The following is a 21,023-nucleotide window of genomic DNA, read 5'->3' on the forward strand; positions in this document are numbered from 1 at the left end:
GGCGTTTGCAATGTACATCCGAACATGACATGACAATCGACAATGTCCCCACGAAGAAGGATAAAAACAAAGTAGATGCGGGGAATATCGCTCAAAGGAAGACATGAAACTGCTACAGGAAAATACCAAAAAAAAGAGAAAAAGCCACCAAAATAGGAGCGCAAGACAAGAAGTAAAACACTACACACAGGAAAACAGCAAAAAAGTCAAAATAAGTCAGGGGGTGATGTGACAGGTTGTGACAGTACACCTACTTTGAGACAAGAGCTATAGTGATGCATGCTTGGTTATGCTTTAAAGTCATATCCAACAATTGCGACGACAACAACTTTTTACTGTCAACTGAGTTTCGTTTTTTAATGATTTCTGCTGGTGGTGTGCCTCCGCATTTTTTCAACGCAAAAAAAGTGCCTTGGCTCAAAAAAGGTTGAAAAACACTGGTGTACATAACATGTAATGGTGGTTCTTTGGTCAAAATGTTGCATAGATGATGTTTTACACATCATCTTCAAGTCCCTTTCTGACAGTCGCTTCAGGATGCGCCGTTTTGTGGGCGGTCTTATTTACGTGGCTCACCTTCGACAGCGTCTTCTCCCCGTCGTCTTTGTTGTAGCGGTGTAGCGTGCAAGGACGGGAGTGGAAGAAGTGTCAAAAGATGGCGCTAACTGTTTTAATGACATTCAGACTTTACTTCAATCTATGACGGAGCAGCATCTCCTCATCCGGAAACAATAACAATGCCGGAAATGTGTCCCGTGAAAAACCGTCCGACCGGAACCTTGGGTGAATAATGTAAACTCACTACACCGGTATGTTTTAGTGCTTTCATGGTGAGTTTACTGACAGATATAAGTAAGAACTTTACACTACTTTATATTAGAAATGGCAACAGCGGAGGATGAATGTCCCATAACAAGAAGATAGAGAAAAAGAAGAAGCTTATCGACTAGTGTCGGCACGGACTACAAAGGCGGACGAGCGCAATTTTTCAGGATTTATGCAGATCCCAAATACAGATCAGCAGGTACCAGAAGGCAAGAAAAGTTGCTTTTGCATAATATTGCGAAACAAAATGCCAGATAATACCGTATTTCCTTGAATTGCCGACGGGTATATATTATCCGCATGCCTCGTTTTACCGCCGGGTCAAACTCGCTTCGCAAAATAATTAGCGCATGCTTAGAATTACTGCCGGGCCAAACTTGTTTAGCAGAATAATTAGCATATGCCTCGTTTTACCGCCGGGTCAAACTCGTCACGTCACGAGTGACACTTCACCTTTCAAGGCATCATTTTCCAAAATGGAGGAGGCTAATTTCAATAACTTAAAATCGCATAAAGGGAAGAAGATAACGAGCTATTCAGTAGGATTTAAGGTCCAAGCTATTGAATATGCTAAAAAGAACAGTGAGGAGGGAACTGCTCAGTTTATTACCTTCTAAACACATTTGTCGGTCTCATCTCGTGGCCAGTACTACTGTAGTATTGTTATTTACATGCTTGAAATGCTTCATTTATGGGGGAAAAAAAAGAAGTAAAATTCGCTTTAAATAAACAATATCAACATTGTGTTGTTATATACCGTATTTTCCGCACTATTAGCCGCACCTAAAAACCACAAATTTACTCAAAAGCTGACAGTGCGGCTTATAACCCGGTGCGCTTTATATATGGATTAATATTAAGATTCATTTTCATAAAGTTTCGGTCTCGCAACTACGGTAAACAGCCGCCATCTTTTTTCCCCGTAGAAGAGGAAGTGCTTCTTCTTCTACGCAAGCAACCGCCAAGGGAAGCACCCGCCCCCATAGAACAGGAAGCGCTTCTTATTCTACTGTAAGCAACCACCCGCCCGCGTAGAAGAAGAAGAAGCGCGCGGATATTACGTTTCATTTCCTTTGTGTGTTTACATCTGTAAAGACCACAAAATGGCTCCTACTAAGCGACAGGTTTCCGGTTCATGAAAAGACGCAATCTCTCCATCCGCACACGGACTACTATTTCACAGCAACTGCCTAAAGACTTTCAAGAAAAGCTGGCTACTTTCCGTGCATATTGTAAAAACAAGATAGCTGAAAAAAAGATCCGGCCAGAGAACATTATCAACATTGACGAGGTTCCACTGACTTTTGATATTCCTGTGAACCGCACTGTGGATACAACGGGAGCACGTACGGTGAATATTCGCACCACAGGGAATGAGAAGTCATCCTTCACTGTGGTTCTAGCTTGCCATGCTAATGGCCAGAAACTTCCACCCATGGTGATATTCAAAAGGAAGACCTTGCCAAAAGAGACCTTTCCAGCCGGCGTCATCATAAAAGCTAACTCGAAGGGATGGATGGATGAAGAAAAGATGAGCGAGTGGTTAAGGTAAGTTTACGCGAAGAGGCCGGGTGGCTTTTTTCACGCAGCTCCGTCCATGTTGATATACGACTCCATGCGCGCCCACATCACGCTGGTTTTTAATATATTATTAAAGTTTGACTGACCTATCCGACTGTTTTTTTGACATTCCTTTAGCGCAGTTAGATGCGGCTTATAACACGGGGCGGCTTATAGGTGGACAAAGTTTTGAAATATGCCGTTCATTGAAGGCGCGGCTTTTAACCCAGGGCGGCTTATGGTGCGGAAAATACGGTAATTGCTATTTTTATTATTAATATTGTGTTAGTTTGTAGTGGTGGAGAGCTGACTTTTGTTGTTGGAGTTGCGTCTTTCAAAGCGCTTTATTTTGAAAAAAATGTTCTATTAATATAGCTGCGTGTGTCAAATATGAGTCATTAAATGACTCCCGCCTCATGGTGGTAGAGGGCGCTAGTGATCCCAGGGATCATTCTTGCGACTACTCGGCTGCAGAAGAAGTGACAACAACAGTTTTCTAAACTGGACTTTCAATCAAAGCAGGAGGTAATAATTAAAGGAAGATCTCCATCGAGACAGAGAGACTTTTAAAACTAAAAAAAATGGGTTGTACTTGTATAGCGCTTTTCTACCTTTTTTAAGGAACTCAAAGCACTTTGACACTATTTTCCACATTCACCCATTCACACACACAAGCCATGCACGGCGCTAACCAAGCCCATCAGGAGCAAGGGGTGAAGTGTCTTGCTCAAGGACACAACGGACGTGACTAGGATGGTAGAAGGTGGGGATTGAACCAGTAACCCTCAGATTGCTGGCACGGCCACTCTCCCAACTTTGCCACGCCGTCCCCCTCAAGAAAGATAAGGAAGACTTCTATAAACAAGTTATCGATGCTTTTGTTCAGAAGGAGCGGCGCATGGACTTCATTTATAAGTAAAGGTAAGACCATAATAAAGTTGTTTTTTTTAATTAAATGTGCTTTTCATAATGGTATCCTTACATCACACTCAAATTTACATCACACTAAATGTACCGCATGCCTTTGGTAAGCGCCGGAGTGAGATGAGGTTTTAAATTAATCACCGCCTCTGGGGGTAATTCAAGGAAATACGGTATGTCTTACCTTATACACTCACCATAATAATACTCATCAAGCGGTGCGGCTTCATAGCTTACCAAAGTCGTACTAAAACATTTTGATAGATTTTTTGAGGGATCAATAAAGTACTTTCTATTCTATTCTATTCTATTGCTATAATGCGCAAATCAGAGTTATTTCTCACTTATGTCAACGAGCATGAAGGCCTTAATTTTCCTGATAAAACTATCTTTTAGCTCCAAAGAAAAGATCAAATTAAAGGCCTACCGAAATGCGATTTTCTTATTTAAACGGGGATAGAAGGTCCATTCTATGTGTCATACTTGATCATTTCGCGATATTGCCATATTTTTGCTGAAAGGATTTAGTAGAGAACATCGACGATGAAATTAGCAACTTTTGGTCGCTGATAAAAAAGCCTTGCCTGTACCGGAAGTAGCAGACGAGTAGCGTGACGTCACAGGTTGTGGAGCTCCTCACATCCACACATTGTTTACAATCATGGCCACCAGCAGCGAGAGCGATTCGGACCGAGAAAGCGACGATTTCCCCATTAATTTGAGCGAGGATGAAAGATTTGTGGATGAGGAAAGTGAGAGTGAAGGACGAGAAGGCAGTGGGAGCGATTCAGATAGGGAAGATGCTGTGAGAGGTGGGTAGGACCTGATATTCAGCTGGGAATGACTAAAACAGTAAATAAACACAAGACATATATATACTCTATTAGCCACAACACAACCAGGCTTATATTTAATATGCCACAAATTAATCCCGCATAACAAACACCTCCCCCCTCCCGTCCATATAACCCGCCAATACAACTCAAACACCTGCACAACACACTCAATCCCACAGCCCAAAGTACCGTTCACCTCCCCAAAGTTCATACAGCACATATATTTCCCCAAAGTCTCCAAAGTTACGTACGTGACATGCACATAGCGGCACGCACGTACGGGAAAGCGATCAAATGTTTGGAAGCCGCAGCTGCATGCGTACTCACGGTACCGTGTCTGCGCATCCAACTCAAAGTCCTCCTGGTAAGAGTCTCTGTTGTCCCAGTTCTCCACAGGCCAATGGTAAAGCTTGACTGTCATCTTTCGGGAATGTAAACAATGAAACACCGGCCGTTTTTGTGTTGTTGCTGAAGTCGGCCGCAATACACCGCTTCCCACCTACAGCTTTCTTCTTTGCAGTATCCATTGTTCATTGAACAAATTGCAAAAGATTCACCAACACAGAGGTCCAGAATTCTGTGGAATTTTGCGATGAAAACAGACGACTTAATAGCTGGCCACCATGCTGTCCCAAAATGTCCGCTACAATCCGTGACGTCACGCGCAGGCGTCATCATACCGAGACGTTTTCAGCAGGATATTTCGCGCGAAATTTAAAATTGCACTTTAGTAAACTAACCCATGTGTTGCAATGTTAAGATTTCATCATTTATATATAAACTATCAGACTGCGTGGTCGGTAGTAGTGGGTTTCAGTAGGCCTTTAAGTCGTTTAGTCCCATGCTGACTAATCATAGGAAGCCATAGACTTTCCTTCAGGGGGAATAAATAGTCATTTGTGTCTGACTGCGTTTCCACGGAGCGATTACTTGCACTCGGCTAACTCCTACCAACCCAAAATAACCTCGTATTCCTTCCACACACACACACACACACACACACGCACACACACACGTGCAGGAGCCGCGGTGGATGAAGTCTGCATGGTCCAGCGCTGCACATCAGGTTTGAAAAGGCCAATAAAGGCATCACCGGCTCGTATCAAAGCTGTCTACGCTTCACTCTTCACAGCCAGCTTTCTCGGTCCCTCCTACCCTATCTCTCTCTTTTCCCGTCTTGCTTTCATTTTGGGGCGTACACAGCCCGGAGCTGACTGGATGTGAGCAGACAGCATCGCTAATACCGACTATAAATACATCTTTGTAGTACAGTAACACGGCCAGTGAGCCGTGGTATGCACTCTCCAAACCCCAGCATGTAACACACACACCACATACTGCACACACATCGCTGTTCGCCGCTGCCGTGTGTGTGTGTGTGTGTGTGGGTGTGTGTGTGTTGTGTCAATATTGATTCATGCTTTGGCTTCCGTTAAAGGATTTCTTACAAGGCTGAGAGGTTATTGAGATGGAACATTTTACACGGCTTATCAGGAAGCTCCGTTACTTACACATCAGTGTTTCCCACACATTCATTTATTTGTGGCGGCCCGCCACGAAAGAATTACGTCCGCCACAAATGGATTTTTCGGTTTTTGACTCGCTCGACCGCTCATAAAAGCAATGGGACTCTGTCTGTGAATGTACCTTGTAGTTACAACTCCGGTGCAGTAGGTGGCGGTAGCCTACTTTGCATTGTAACTCCGCCAATAGCACTTAATTCACCTGGTGGGCCAGAAAAAGAAGACGAAGACGAAGAAGACAAAGACGAAGACGAAGACGGACGGACGGACGGGATCAAAATACGAGGGTAATATAGATTATAGGTAGATAGGTTATAGCTGCATCGCTCGCGGCTCGTCATATATTTAACATTAATCCGCGATTTCACCGAGCGTTTCACTGACGGTGAGCAGCCTGACGCTGCTTCATTAACACCGCCGCTGTTTGACTCGGGGGCCGGGGCAGACGCACGTAATAACAATCACCTGTTTTCATACCGACGAGCTAACGTGTCCAGGTTATAACCCTGTTGTCAATAAACACACATGGACTGAAGCTAAATTGTCCACTGTCCACTGCAGCATGTGAATGCAATGAAAAGAATAAAATCTGAGCCAACCAGCTGTTAAAATGTTGTCCAGGTTAATGTTTTGGCCATTAAAGGCCCTTCATTTCAAGATTTCAACTGTGATCGGGCTTTAAACAGGTGGCTGACCTGTTCAGATGAGTGTAACTGCTACTGGTCAAATAATGTGAAATAGCATTTAATTTTACATGTATGCAATGCCATTTAAATGTAATTATAGATAATAATAATAATAATAAATACTGTGTAGTGTTGTAAATAGTCAACGGGAAGAATTTTAGTAAGATATAAGCCATGAGCACTACACAGCCAGAAAAAAACCTAGGCAGGACAAGTAAAAATATTGGGGCAAGTAGATTTGAGAAGTCGGGCAAGTAGAAAAATTAGGGCGGAGGGAACAGGTGAGACTCAGCAAACACTGAAAAATAAAGCAGGGTCAGATCAGAAATGCACTTTTCTCATGAAAAGGGTCCTAATTTATATTCTTATGTGCCTTATAGAGAGGACCACGACAAAACATACACCTCTGCCTCTGTTTCACTTTATGTTGCTGGTAAATAATATGGTTAAAGTAGTAGGCTAAAGTTAAATTATTCAGTATGCACTAATTAAAGGGGCAGAGCTTTAAGAGACATTTTAGCTTTTATATTTTATAAGATATATTTTTTGTAAGAACCACAATTAATAAATATATTTCAGTGAATAACTAATTGTTCAAATCTGTATATAAATATGTACATAAAGTGTTGTAATTATATTCCAACTCCGCGTTCTTCTTGGTCATCGCCGCTGCCGCCGCCACCCCCCGACCACACCACCACAAATAGATGCCTGCCCTGTGGGAAACACTGCACGTACTGTACAGTTTGTACCCTACGACAGGAGTACTGACAAATATACAAAACCCACGTTGTGTAATTTGTAAAAACAAACAGAAAACAATGATTTGCAAATCCTTTTCAACTTATATTCAATTGAATAGACTGCAAAGACAAGATATTTAACGTTCGAACTGAGAAACTTGGTTTTTTGTGTGCAAATAATCATTAACTTAGAATGTAATGGCAGCAACACATTGCAAAAAAGTTGGCACAGCGCCATTTTTTACCACTGTGTTACATGGCCTTTCCTTTGAACAACACTCAGTAAACGTTTAGGAACTGAGGAGACCAAATTTTGAAGCTTACTGCATCAAAAAGCGACATCCGTGTGTAAAGGATATCACCACATGGGCTAAGGGACACTTCAGAAAACCACTTTCAGTTACGACAGATTGTCGCTACATCTGTAAATGCAAGTTAAAACTCTAGCATGCAAAGCGAAAGCTTTTTATCAACAACACCCAGAAACGCCACCGGCTTTGCTGGGCCCGAGCTCATCCAAGATGGACTCATACAAAGTGGAAAAGTGTTTTGTGGTCTGACGAGTCCACATTTCAAATTGTTTTTGGAAACTGTGGACGTCGTGTCCTCCGGACCAGAGGATTTGCAAATCCTTTTCAACTTATATTCAATTGAATAGACTGCAAAGACAAGATATTTAATGTTCAAACTGAGAAACTTGTTTTTATGTGCAAATAATCATTAACTTAGAATTTAATGCCAGCAACACATTGCAAAAAAGTTGGCACAGCGCAATTTTTTACCACTGTGTTACATGGCCTTTCCTTTTAACAAGACTCAGTAAACGTTTGGGAACTGAGGAGACCAAATTTTGAAGCTTACTGCATCAAAAAGCGACATCCGTGTGTAAAGGATATCACCACATGGGCTCAGGGACACTTCAGAAAACCACTTTCAGTTACGACAGTTTGTCGCTACATCTGCAAGTGCAAGTTAAAACTCTACCATGCAAAGCCAAAGCCATTTATCAACAACACCCAGAAACGCCGCCGACTTCGCTGGGCCCGAGCTCATCCAAGATGGACTCATACAAAGTGGAAAAGTGTTTTGTGGTCTGACGAGTCCACATTTCAAATTGTTTTTGGAAACTGTGGACGTCGTGTCCTCCGGACCAGAGGATTTGCAAATCCATTTCAACTTATATTCAATTGAATAGACTGCAAAGACAAGATATTTAATGTTCAAACTGAGAAACTTGGTTTTTTTTGTGCAAATAATCATTAACTTAGAATTTAATGGCAGCAACACATTGCAAAAAAGTTGGCACAGGGCCATTTTTTACCACTGTGTTACATGGCCTTTCCTTTTAACAAGACTCAGTAAACATTTGGGAACTGAGGAGACCACATTTTGAAGCTTACTGCATCAAAAAGCGACATCCGTGTGTAAAGGATATCACCACATGGGCTCCGAGACACTTCAGAAAACCACTGTCAGTTACTACAGTTCTTCGCCACATCTGTAAGTGCAAGTTAAAACTCTACCATGCAAAGCGAAAGCCATTTATCAACAACACCCAGAAACGCCGCCGGCTTCGCTGGGCCCGAGCTCATCCAAGATAGACTCATACAAAGTGGAAAAGTGTTTTGTGGCCTGACGAGTCCACATTTCAAATTGTTTTTGGAAACTGTGGACGTCGTGTCCTCCGGACCAGAGGATTTGCAAATCCTTTTCAACTTATATTCAATTGAATAGACTGCAAAGACAAGATATTTAATGTTCGAAATGAGAAACTTTATTTTTTTTTTGTGCAAATAACCATTAACTTAGAATTTGATGGCAGCAACACATTGCAAAAAAGTTGGCACAGGGCATTTTTTACCACTGTGTTACATGGCCTTTCCTTTGAGCAACACTCAGTAAACGTTTGGGAACTGAGGAGACCAAATTTTGAAGCTTACTACATCAAAAAGCGACATCCGTGTGTAAAGGATATCACCACATGGGCTCAGGGACACTTCAGAAAACCACTTTCAGTAACGACAGTTTGTCGCTACATCTGTAAGTGCAAGTTAAAACTCCAGCATGCAAAGCGAAAGCCATTTATCAACAACACCCAGAAACGCCGCCAGCTTCGCTGGGCCCGAGCTCATCCAAGATGGACTCATACAAAGTGGAAAAGTGTTTTGTGGTCTGACGAGTCCACATTTCAAATTGTTTTTGGAAACCGTGGACGCCATGTCCTCCGGACCAAAGGATTTGCAAATCCTTTTCAACTTATATTCAATTGAATAGACTGCAAATACAAGATATTTAATGTTCCAACTGAGAAACTTATTTTTTTTGTGCAAATAACCATTAACTTAGAATTTAATGGCAGCAACACATTGCAAAAAAGTTGGCACAGCACCATTTTTTACCACTGTGTTACATGGCCTTTCCTTTGAACAACACTAAGTAAACGTTTGGGAACTGAGGAGACCAAATTTTTAAGCTTACTGCATCAAAAAGCGACAACCGTGTATAAAGGATATCACCACATGGGCTCAGGGACACTTCAGAAAACCACTTTCAGTTACGACCGTTTGTCGCTACATCTGTAAGTGCAAGTTAAAACTCTAGCATGCAAAGCCAAAGCCATTTATCAACAACACCCAGAAACGCCACCGGCTTCACTGGGCTCGAGCTCATCCAAGATGGACTCATACAAAATGGAAACGTGTTTTATGGTCTGACAAGTCCACATTTCAAATTGTTTTTGGAAACTGTGGACGTCGTGTCCTCTGGACCAGAGGATTTGCAAATCCTTTTCAACAAAGACAAGATATTTAATGTTCGAACTGAGAAACTTGTTTTTTTTGTGCAAATAATCATTAACTTAGAATTTAATGGCAGCAACACATTGCAAAAAAGTTGGCACAGGGCCATTTTTTACCACTGTGTTACATGGCCTTTCCTTTTAACAAGACTCAGTAAACGTTTGGGAACTGAGGAGACCAAAGTTTGAGGCTTACTGCATCAAAAAGCGACATCCGTGTGTAAAGGATATCACCACATGGGCTCAGGGACACTTCAGAAAACCACTTTCAGTCACGACAGTTTGTCGCTACATCTGCAAGTGCAAGTTAAAACTCTACCATGCAAAGCCAAAGCCATTTATCAACAACACCCAGAAACGCCGCCGACTCCGCTGGGCCCGAGCTCATCCAAGATGGACTCATACAAAGTGGAAAAGTGTTTTGTGGTCTGACGAGTCCACATTTCAAATTGTTTTTGGAAACTGTGGACGTGGAGGATTTGCAAATCCATTTCAACTTATATTCAATTGAATAGACTGCAAAGACAAGATATTTAATGTTCGAACTGAGAAACTTGTTTTTTTTGTGCAAATAATCATTAACTTAGAATTTAATGGCAGCAACACATTGCAAAAAAGTTGGCACAGGGCCATTTTTTACCACTGTGTTACATGGCCTTTCCGTTTAACAAGACTCAGTAAACGTTTGGGAACTGAGGAGACCAAATTTTGAAGCTTACTGCATCAAAAAGCGACATCCGTGTGTAAAGGATATCACCACATGGGCTAAGGGACACTTCAGAAAACCACTTTCAGTTACGGACAGTTTGTCACTCCATCTGTAAGTGCAATTTAAAACTCTACCATGCAAAGCCAAAGCCATTTATCAACAACACCCAGAAACGCCGCCGGCTTCGCTGGGCCCGAGCTCATCCAAGATGGACTCATACAAAGTGGAAAAGTGTTTTGTGGTCTGACGAGTCCACATTTCAAATTGTTTTTGGAAACCGTGGACGTCGTGTCCTCCGGACCACAGGATTTGCAAATCCATTTCAACTTATATTCAATTGAATAGACTGCAAAGACAAGATATTTAATGTTCACACTGAGAAACTTGTTTTTTTTTGTGCAAATAATCATTAACTTAGAATTTAATGGCAGCAACACATTGCAAAAAAGTTGGCAACGGGCCATTTTTTACCATTGTGTTACATGGCCTTTCCTTTGAACAACACTCAGGAAACGTTTGGGAACTGAAGACACCAAATTATGAAGCTTACTGCATAAAATAGCAACATTTATGTGTAAAGGATATCACCACATGGGCTCAGGGACACTTCAGAAAACCACTTTCAGTTACGACAGTTTGTCGCTACATCTGCAAGTGCAAGTTAAAACTCTACCATGCAAAGCCAAAGCCATTTATCAACAACACCCAGAAACGCCGCCGACTTTGCTGGGCCCGAGCTCATCCAAGATGGACTCATACAAAGTGGAAAAGTGTTTTGTGGTCTGACGAGTCCACATTTCAAATTGTTTTTGGAAACTGTGGACGTGGAGGATTTGCAAATCCATTTCAACTTATATTCAATTGAATAGACTGCAAAGACAAGATATTTAATGTTCGAACTGAGAAACTTGTTTTTTTTGTGCAAATAATCATTAACTTAGAATTTAATGGCAGCAACACATTGCAAAAAAGTTGGCACAGGGCCATTTTTTACCACTGTGTTACATGGCCTTTCCGTTTAACAAGACTCAGTAAACGTTTGGGAACTGAGGAGACCAAATTTTGAAGCTTACTGCATCAAAAAGCGACATCCGTGTGTAAAGGATATCACCACATGGGCTAAGGGACACTTCAGAAAACCACTTTCAGTTACGGACAGTTTGTCGCTACATCTGCAAGTGCAAGTTAAAACTCTACCATGCAAAGCCAAAGCCATTTATCAACAACACCCAGAAACGCCGCCGACTTCGCTGGGCCCGAGCTCATCCAAGATGGACTCATACAAAGTGGAAAAGTGTTTTGTGGTCTGACGAGTCCACATTTCAAATTGTTTTTGGAAACTGTGGACGTCGTGTCCTCCGGACCAGAGGATTTGCAAATCCTTTTCAACTTATATTCAATTGAATAGACTGCAAATACAAGATATTTAATGTTCAAACTGAGAAACTTATTTTTTTTGTGCAAATAACCATTAACTTAGAATTTAATGCCAGCAACACATTGCAAAAAAGTTGGCACAGCACCATTTTTTACCACTGTGTTACATGGCCTTTCCTTTGAACAACACTAAGTAAACATTTGGGAACTGAGGAGACCAAATTTTGAAGCTTACTGCATCAAAAAGCGACATCTGTGTATAAAGGATATCACCACATGGGCTAAGGGACACTTCAGAAAACCACTTTCAGTTACGACAGTTTGTCGCTACATATGTAGGTGCAAGATAAAACTCTACCATGCAAAGCAAAAGCCATTTATCAACAACACCCAGAAACGCCACCGGCTTCGCAAAACGTTTACTGAGTGTTGTTAAAAATGCCCCTGTGCCAACGTTTTTGCAATGTGTTGCTGCCATTAAATTCTAAGTTAATGACTATTTGCAAAAAAAATTAGGTTTCTCAGTTTGAACATGAAATATCTCGTCTATTCAATTGAATATAAGTTGAAAAGGATTTGCAAATCATTGTATTCTCTTTTTATTTACCATTTGCACCACCTCAAAAGCACAAGCACATACACACGTCTGACAACTCGCTCTTCATGCCAGTTATCAATGACAAACTGAATGCCATTGCTCCGTCTACCAATTATTAACAACCACCACCACTTTGCAAAGGTAAACAGAGCAACTCAAAATAATACAAAAGGCACACCGGATTATAAGGCGCATTAAAGGAGTCATATTATTATTATTATTATTATTTTATAAATGTAAAAGACTTCCTTGTGGTCTACATAACATGTAATGGTGGTTCTTTGCTCAAATTGTTGCATAGTGATTGTCACACACACACTAGGTGTAGCGAAATTATTCTCGGTGAGGGGAGCAGTGAGCAGCAGCGGTCACGCGCCCGGGAATAATTTTTGGTGATTTAACCCCCAATTCCAACCCTTGATGCTAAATGCCAAGCAGGGAGGTCATAGATGTTTTACACATCATCTTCAAGTCGCTTTCTGACAGTCGCTTCAGGATGCACCGTTTTGTGGGCGGTCTTATTTACGTGGCTCACCTTCGGCGGTGTCTTCTCCCCGTCATCTTTGTTGTAGCGGTGTAGCGTGCAAGGACGGGAGTGGAAGAAGTGTCAAAAGATGGCGCTAACTGTTTTAATGACATTGAGACTTTACTTCAATCAATAACGGAGCAGCGTCTCCTCATCCGTGGCTCACTAGTGCAACAACCAGGGCGGAAATGTGTCCCGTGAAAAACCGTCCGACCGGAACTCTCTAATAACTAAAGTTCCTTGGGTGAATAATGTAAACTCACTACACCGGTATGTTTTAGCGCTTTCATGGCGAGTTTACTGACAGATATAAGTAAGAAATTTACACTACTTTATATTAGAAATGGCCCATAACAAGAAGAGAGAGAAAAAAAGAAGCTTATCGTCTAAGGCAGTGATTTTCAACCTTTTTTGAGCCGCGGCACACTTTTTACATTTACAAAATCCTGCGGCACACCACCAACCAAAATGACACTCTTAACACAGTATATAATACCAGTGTTTCCCACACATTCATTTATTTGTGGTGGCCCGCCACGAAAGAATTACGTCCGCCACAAATGGATTTTTCGGCTTTTGACTCGCTCGACCACTCATAAAAGCAATGGGACTCTGTCTGTGAATGTTGCTTGTAGTTACACCTCCGGTGCAGTAGGTGGCGGTAGCCTACTATGCATTGTAACTCCGCCAATAGCACTTAATTCACCTGGTGGGCCAGAAGAAGAAGAAGAAGAAGAGGGACGGACGGACGGACGGGATCAAAATACTCGCCGGCTACTTTTCATAATGATGGCGCTTCCTACGTTTCTACCTCAAACGTCCAAAAGCTGCTGAAAGCCTTGATCCAGGATGCCATGGGGAAAAAAACTTAAATGGTGCCTTTTGGCGATAGTTAGCAGCTTGGTGGCTCATAGCCGGCTAGCTAACGCTTGCTAGCGTGGTAGCATTGCTTCATTTTTACAGGTGTTATAGGTAGATAGGTTATAGCTGCATCGCTCGCGGCTCGTCATATATTTAACGTTAATCCGCGATTTCACCGAGCGTTTCACTGACGGTGAGCAGCCTGACGCTGCTTCATTAACACCGCCGCTGTTTGACTCGGGGTCCGGGGCAGACGCACGTAGTAACAGTCACCTGTTTTCATACCGACGAGCTAACGTGTCCAGGTTATAACCCTGTTGTCAATAAACACACATGGACTGAAGCTAAATTGTCCACTGTCCACTGCAGCATGTGAATGCAATGAAAATAATAAAATCTGAGCCAACCAGCTGTTAAAATGTTGTCCAGGTTAATGTTTTGGCCATTAAAGGCCCTTCATTTCAAGATTTCAACTGTGATCGGGCTTTAAACAGGTGGCTGACCTGTTCAGATGAGTGTAACTGCTACTGGTCAAATAATGTGAAATAGCATTTAATTTTACATGTATGCAATGCCATTTAAATGTAATTATAGATAATAATAATAATAATAAATACTGTGTAGTGTTGTAAATAGTCAACGGGAAGGATTTTAGTAAGATATAAGCCATGAGCACTACACAGCCAGAAAAAAACCTAGGCAGGACAAGTAAAAATATTGGGGCAAGTAGATTTGAGAAGTCAGGCAAGTAGAAAAAAACCTTAACGTTGAACCCTGCATGTGTTGAGCTGCTGCTGCTTAAGGTTAGACGGCACTGTACATAGAGCGCTTCTGCTCGTTAGTAATACATTCTAATGTTGGATGTTCACTCCTTCACACAGATGAGTATAGAAAAATATTTTCAACGGCCGAAAAGGGCTCGACTTGGAGAGGAGGTAGGCCTACAGTCCGGACCACAGGTGCAACCTGTTCAGCAGCAGCAGGAGGAGGAGGAGGAGGTTGACTGACTGTGGCAGGACACCTCTGCCTCTGTTTCACTTCATGTTGCTGGTAAATAATATGGTTGTCGTAGTAGGCTAAAGTTAAATTATTTAGTATTCACTAATTAAAGGGGCAGAGCTTTAAGAGACATTTTAGCTTTTATATTTTATAAGATATATTTTTTGTAAGAACCACAATTAATAAATATATTTCAGTGAATCACTGATTGTTCAAATCTGTATATAAATATGTACATCAAATGTTGTAATTATATTCCAACTCCGCGTTCTTCTTGGTCATCGCCGCTGCCGCCGCCACCCCCGCCCCCCGACCACACCACCACAAATAGATGCCTGTCCTGTGGGAAACACTGAATACATATAGTTAATAATATAATTTCTAAATGTATTTATACTCACCTCGTGTGAAACTTGGGCCTGAGCATCTAATTTACAACGGCTTTACAAGCTGGTAGTATTAATGTTTCTGCCACAGTGTGGGACTTTTTTGATTTAGCTACGAGTTCAGCAACAAGGTCGCTAGCTTTGAGAGCTCTCTCGTTTAGCCTTGTGGTTTTTCTCAGAAAAGTTGCCTGTTTCTCATTGTTTGTACGTAAGCGTACAAAATAGTCCATCGGCTTGCTTTGAACGGAAGAGTGTTTCGTTTGGAGATGGCGTTTAAGCTTGCTTGGCAAAATGGCGCTAATGGATAGCTTCTTTCTTTTTCAGTGACGTGCAGTCACTAGAGGCAGGTGAGGCGGGGCCTCATCTGCCATCATGGAAAGAAAAAAAATGTAAAAATATATTTTTTTTTTATTAAATTGTTATATGTATCCCGTGATTATACTATAAAGTTATTTTCCATTTAACTTCACCCGTTTTAGATTATTTTTATTTAAAATCGCTGAATTTTCACATTTGCCGTTCAAATACTGAGAAGAGACGGTGCGGTGATCAGCAGCCAGTTGAGGCACGTCACTCAGTGCCTCAACATGGATTGCGGACTCGGCTAACTGCTGGCCTGCTGTGCAGTGAGACCGTATTGCTATATGAACTATATTATACATTTCCATAGTTTAGTTAGCTGAGGTATATAATGTACAGTGTATTTTGTCAACAACTGTATGTGTGTAAAGTATTTCTTGTGCTGAGCGATCATAAAACGGCTGCAAAAGACGCACTGGCTGAGGCTCGCAGTAATCCCGCCTCCTGCACCCCCGCCGTAGAATGCACGGCAACCCCTGACGGGAGTGTTATATCAACTAAAGCCCACACTTAAACTTTCCACGTGCAAGATTGAATCTATTTAAAAAAAGTTATTTCATAAGAAGCCAAAAAGTGCAAAAACAATAACGTTCGTGTTGGAGGAGTTGTGAATGACTGCAGGGCCACAACATTAGGTACACCTGCAGACTGCAGGTGTACCTAATTCACAACTCCTCCAACACGAACATTATTGTTTTTGCACTTTTTGGCTTCTTATTAAATAACTTTTGTAACCTATTTTTATGGGCTTTCCTCTTTGTGATGTTAAGTTCCTGTTATGCGCTGTTATACAGTATATGCCTTGAGCTCTTATTTTGAAGGCGCGAAGAGCGGAAGTGATGACACGTTGGAGTTGAGCGGAAGTTTTTGAAAGAAGGTAAATAAAGTGGTCCTCGTGTAAACTGGAGCCTCCGTGTTTGTTATTTTGTAGTTTCATACAGTATAGGCGACATTTATAAACCCTCGGTTACACTTTTTTTTAAATAGATTCAATCTTGCACGTGGAAAGTTGAAGTGAGGGCTTTAGTTGCGGCGCATGGACTTAATTTAAAAGTAAAGGTAAGACCATAATTACGTTTTTTTTTATTAAATGTGCTTTTTTGTGTGCTACAGTTTGTATGTGTAAAGTTAAAGTTAAGTTAAAGTACCAATGATTGTCACACACACACTAGGTGTAATGAAATTTGTCGTCTGTATTCGACCCATCCCCTTGTTCACCCCCTGGGAGGTGAGGGGAGCAGTGGGCAGCAGCGGCGCCACGCCCGGGAATCATTTTTGGTGATTTAACCCCCAATTCCAACCCTTGATGCTGAGTGCCAAGCAGGGAAGAATGCTGGTATGAGCTTTTAAACATAACCCGTTAACTGCTGCCAATCAAATGGTGAATAAGATACTCTTTAGGGTTCATATGTTTGTAAATCTGACTGTGATGAAGTCAGTGCCTCACCAGCCATCAACCTCACCGCACGTCACTGTTCTTTTTACCATAAATTGATTAACGTAGACCCCGACTTAAACAAGTTGAAAAACTTATTCGGGTGTTACCATTTAGTGGTCAATTGTTCGGAATATGTACTGTACTAGTGATGGGTCCGGCAACACCGATGCATCGGCGCATGCGTCGAGCTCATAAAGCAAAACCCTGTGTCGGTGCGCGTACCGCTTTTTAGAAAGTCACGTGACCGATCATGAGCTGTTTTGGTCACGTGACCGATACGCGAACTGTGTCGCACTGACGCCTCCTCTGTGCCCTGTGAGCGGCTCTTTTCTACAGCCGGAGAAATAATAACTAAGAGAAATCGTCTAAAATGTAATACGTCGGAAAAACGTTTTTTTTGTTTTTTTTATAAAAATGTGTAAAAAAATTTAATTAAAAAAATTCCCAGTCCACAATCATCCACAACACCTTCTCTTAGATTTCCATGTTATGATACATGTTCACATTATTTATTGACTGTATCTAAAAAAGATAAAAATATATTTTTATTTAAATGAAGATATGAAATAATCCTAAATGAAATACAATGACTTGGTTTATATTATTATTGTATATACTAGGGCAGGGGTCACCAACGCGGTGCCCGCGGTCACCAGGTAGCCCGCAAGGACCAGATCAGTCGCCCGCTGGCCTGTTCTAAAAATAGCTCAAAGAGCAGCACTTACCAGTGAGCTGCCTCTATTTTTTAAATTGTATTTATTTACTAGCAAGCTGGTCTCGCTTTGCTCGACATTTTTAATTTTAAAAGAGACAAAACTCAAATAGAATTTGAAAATCCAAGAAAATATTTTAAAGACTTGGTCTTCACTTGGAATAAGCCGTAGAAAATGGATGGGTCTTCACTTGTTTAAATAAATTCATTTATTTTTTACTTTGCTTCTTATTACTTTTAGAAATACAATTTTAGAGAAAAAAATACAACCTTAAAAATGATTTTAGGATTTTTAAACAAATATACCTTTTAAATTTCTTCCTCTTCTTTCCTGACAATTTAAATCAATGTTGAAGTAAAAAAAATTTTTTTTATTATTGTAAAGAATAATAAATATTTTAGCTTCTGGTTTTTTGACGAAGAATATTTGTGAAATATGTCTTCAAACTTACTATGATTAAAATCTAGAAAATCTGTAGAATCAAATTTAAATCTTATTTCAAAGTATTTTGAATTTCTTTTAAAATTTTTGTTCTGGAAAATCTAGAAGAAATACTGATTTGTCTTTGTTAGAAATATAGCTTGGTCCAATTTGTTAAATATTCTAACAAAGTGCAGATTGGATTTTAACCAATTTAAAACATGTCATCAAAATTCTAAAATGCATCTTAAATCAGGAAAAATTACTAATGATGTTCCATAAATTCTTTTTTTAATTTTTTCAAAAAGATTCAAATGAGCTAGTTTTTCTCTTCTTTTTGTCGGTTGAATTTTGAATTTTAAAGAGTCGAAATTGAAGATACACTATGTTTCAAAATTTTATACTAATTTTTTTCGTGTTTTCTCCTCTTTTAAACCGTTCAATTAAGTGGTTTTTTTCATCATTTATTCTCTACAAAAAACCTTCCGTAAAAGGAAAAAAAAATGTACGACGGAATGACAGACAGAAATACCCATTTTTTTATATATATAAATGTATTTATTTAGCTATTCTTGTTTAAATCACACTTACGTGTAACTTACAAATGACAATATATTTATTTATTTAAGTGTGTATCAAACTGGTAGCCCTTCGCATTAATCAGTACCCAAGAAGTAGTTTTTGGTTTCAAAAAGGTTGGTGACCCCTGTACTAGGGCATCAAATCAGTGTCAGTTGAGTCGGTCCATAGGTTGCCTGTAGGGATTTTTAATGTCCAGCAGATGTCAGTATTTAGTGACACAGTATCGACACAGTATCAATACACTTTTGCAATGTGTCGAAACGCTTCATGACGCCTCATCAACCCATCACTAGCATTTTCCCTTCTCAAAAACTTCTCTGCTCGCCTCCTCTTGCTACGATCCCAAACTGTCACTGTCGCGCAGCACTAACTCGATTGTCTTTACAGGTATTTATCGCCCTCTGCTGACACCTACTGAAATAGAAGAGTATTATATCATCTGCCGCACTTTATTATAGCACAGACACCCGACAATGGTTAATTAGGAGATAGTACATAATTTCCCACGGCACACCTGACAATCTCTCACGGCACACTGGTTGAAAATCACTGGTCTAAGGCAGGGGTCCCCAAACTACAGCCCCCTAGCATCCAAAATCCGGCCCACAGAAAGTCCCAAGTTAAAAAATGGTTTTTTTTTTTAATCTTTTTTTTCTAATCCATTTTTCTACCGCTTGTTACCCCACGGACTGGACTCTCACACTATTATGTTAGATCCACTACGGACTGGACTCTCACACTATTATGTTAGATCCACTATGGACTGGACTCTCACACTATTATGTTAGATCCACTATGGACTGGACTCTCACTATTATGTTAGATCCACTATGGACTGGACTCTCACTATTATGTTAGATCCACTATGGACTGGACTCTCACTATTATGTTAGATCCACTATGGACTGGACTCTCACTATTATGTTAGATCCACTATGGACTGGACTCTCACACTATTATGTTAGATCCACTACGGACTGGACTCTCACTATTATGTTAGATCCACTATGGACTGGACTCTCACACTATTATGTTAGATCCACTACGGACTGGACTCTCACACTATTATGTTAGATCCACTATGGACTGGACTCTCACACTATTATGTTAGATCCACTATGGACTGGACTCTCACTATTATGTTAGATCCACTATGGACTGGACTCTCACTATTATGTTAGATCCACTATGGACTGGACTCTCACTATTATGTTAGATCCACTATGGACTGGACTCTCACTATTATGTTAGATCCACTATGGACTGGACTCTCACACTATTATGTTAGATCCACTACGGACTGAACTCCCACACTATTATGTTAGATCCACTATGGACTGGACTCTCACACTATTATGTTAGATCCACTACGGACTGGACTCTCACACTATTATGTTAGATCCACTATGGACTGGACTCTCACACTATTATGTTAGATCCACTATGGACTGGACTCTCACTATTATGTTAGATCCACTATGGACTGGACTCTCACTATTATGTTAGATCCACTATGGACTGGACTCTCACTATTATGTTAGATCCACTATGGACTGGACTCTCACTATTATGTTAGATCCACTATGGACTGGACTCTCACACTATTATGTTAGATCCACTACGGACTGGACTCTCACTATTATGTTAGATCCACTATGGACTGGACTCTCACACTATTATGTTAGATCCACTACGGACTGGACTCTCACACTATTATGTTAGATCCACTATGGACTGGACTCTCACACTATTATGTTAGATCCACTATGGACTGGACTCTCACTATTATGTTAGATCCACTATGGACTGGACTCTCACTATTATGTTAGATCCACTATGGACTGGACTCTCACTATTATGTTAGATCCACTATGGACTGGACTCTCACTATTATGTTAGATCCACTATGGACTGGACTCTCACACTATTATGTTAGATCCACTACGGACTGAACTCCCACACTATTATGTTAGATCCACTATGGACTGGACTCTCACACTATTATGTTAGATCCACTACGGACTGGACTCTCACACTATTATGTTAGATCCACTATGGACTGGACTCTCACACTATTATGTTAGATCCACTATGGACTGGACTCTCACTATTATGTTAGATCCACTATGGACTGGACTCTCACTATTATGTTAGATCCACTAT

The 21,023-nt window shown here is 40.8% G+C and overlaps 1 protein-coding gene across 4 annotated transcripts in view; it reads right to left on the reverse strand.

The window, feature by feature from the left end:
• The window catches only part of LOC133615456 (SLIT-ROBO Rho GTPase-activating protein 3-like), a 112,332-nt gene that overhangs the window by 57,027 nt on the left and 34,282 nt on the right, over window positions 1-21,023 (reverse strand). The gene's annotated exons all lie outside the window — the stretch shown is intronic.

Source organism: Nerophis lumbriciformis, linkage group LG01 (genome assembly GCF_033978685.3).
Source record: "Nerophis lumbriciformis linkage group LG01, RoL_Nlum_v2.1, whole genome shotgun sequence".
In the NCBI taxonomy this organism is placed as follows: Eukaryota; Metazoa; Chordata; class Actinopteri; order Syngnathiformes; family Syngnathidae; genus Nerophis; species Nerophis lumbriciformis.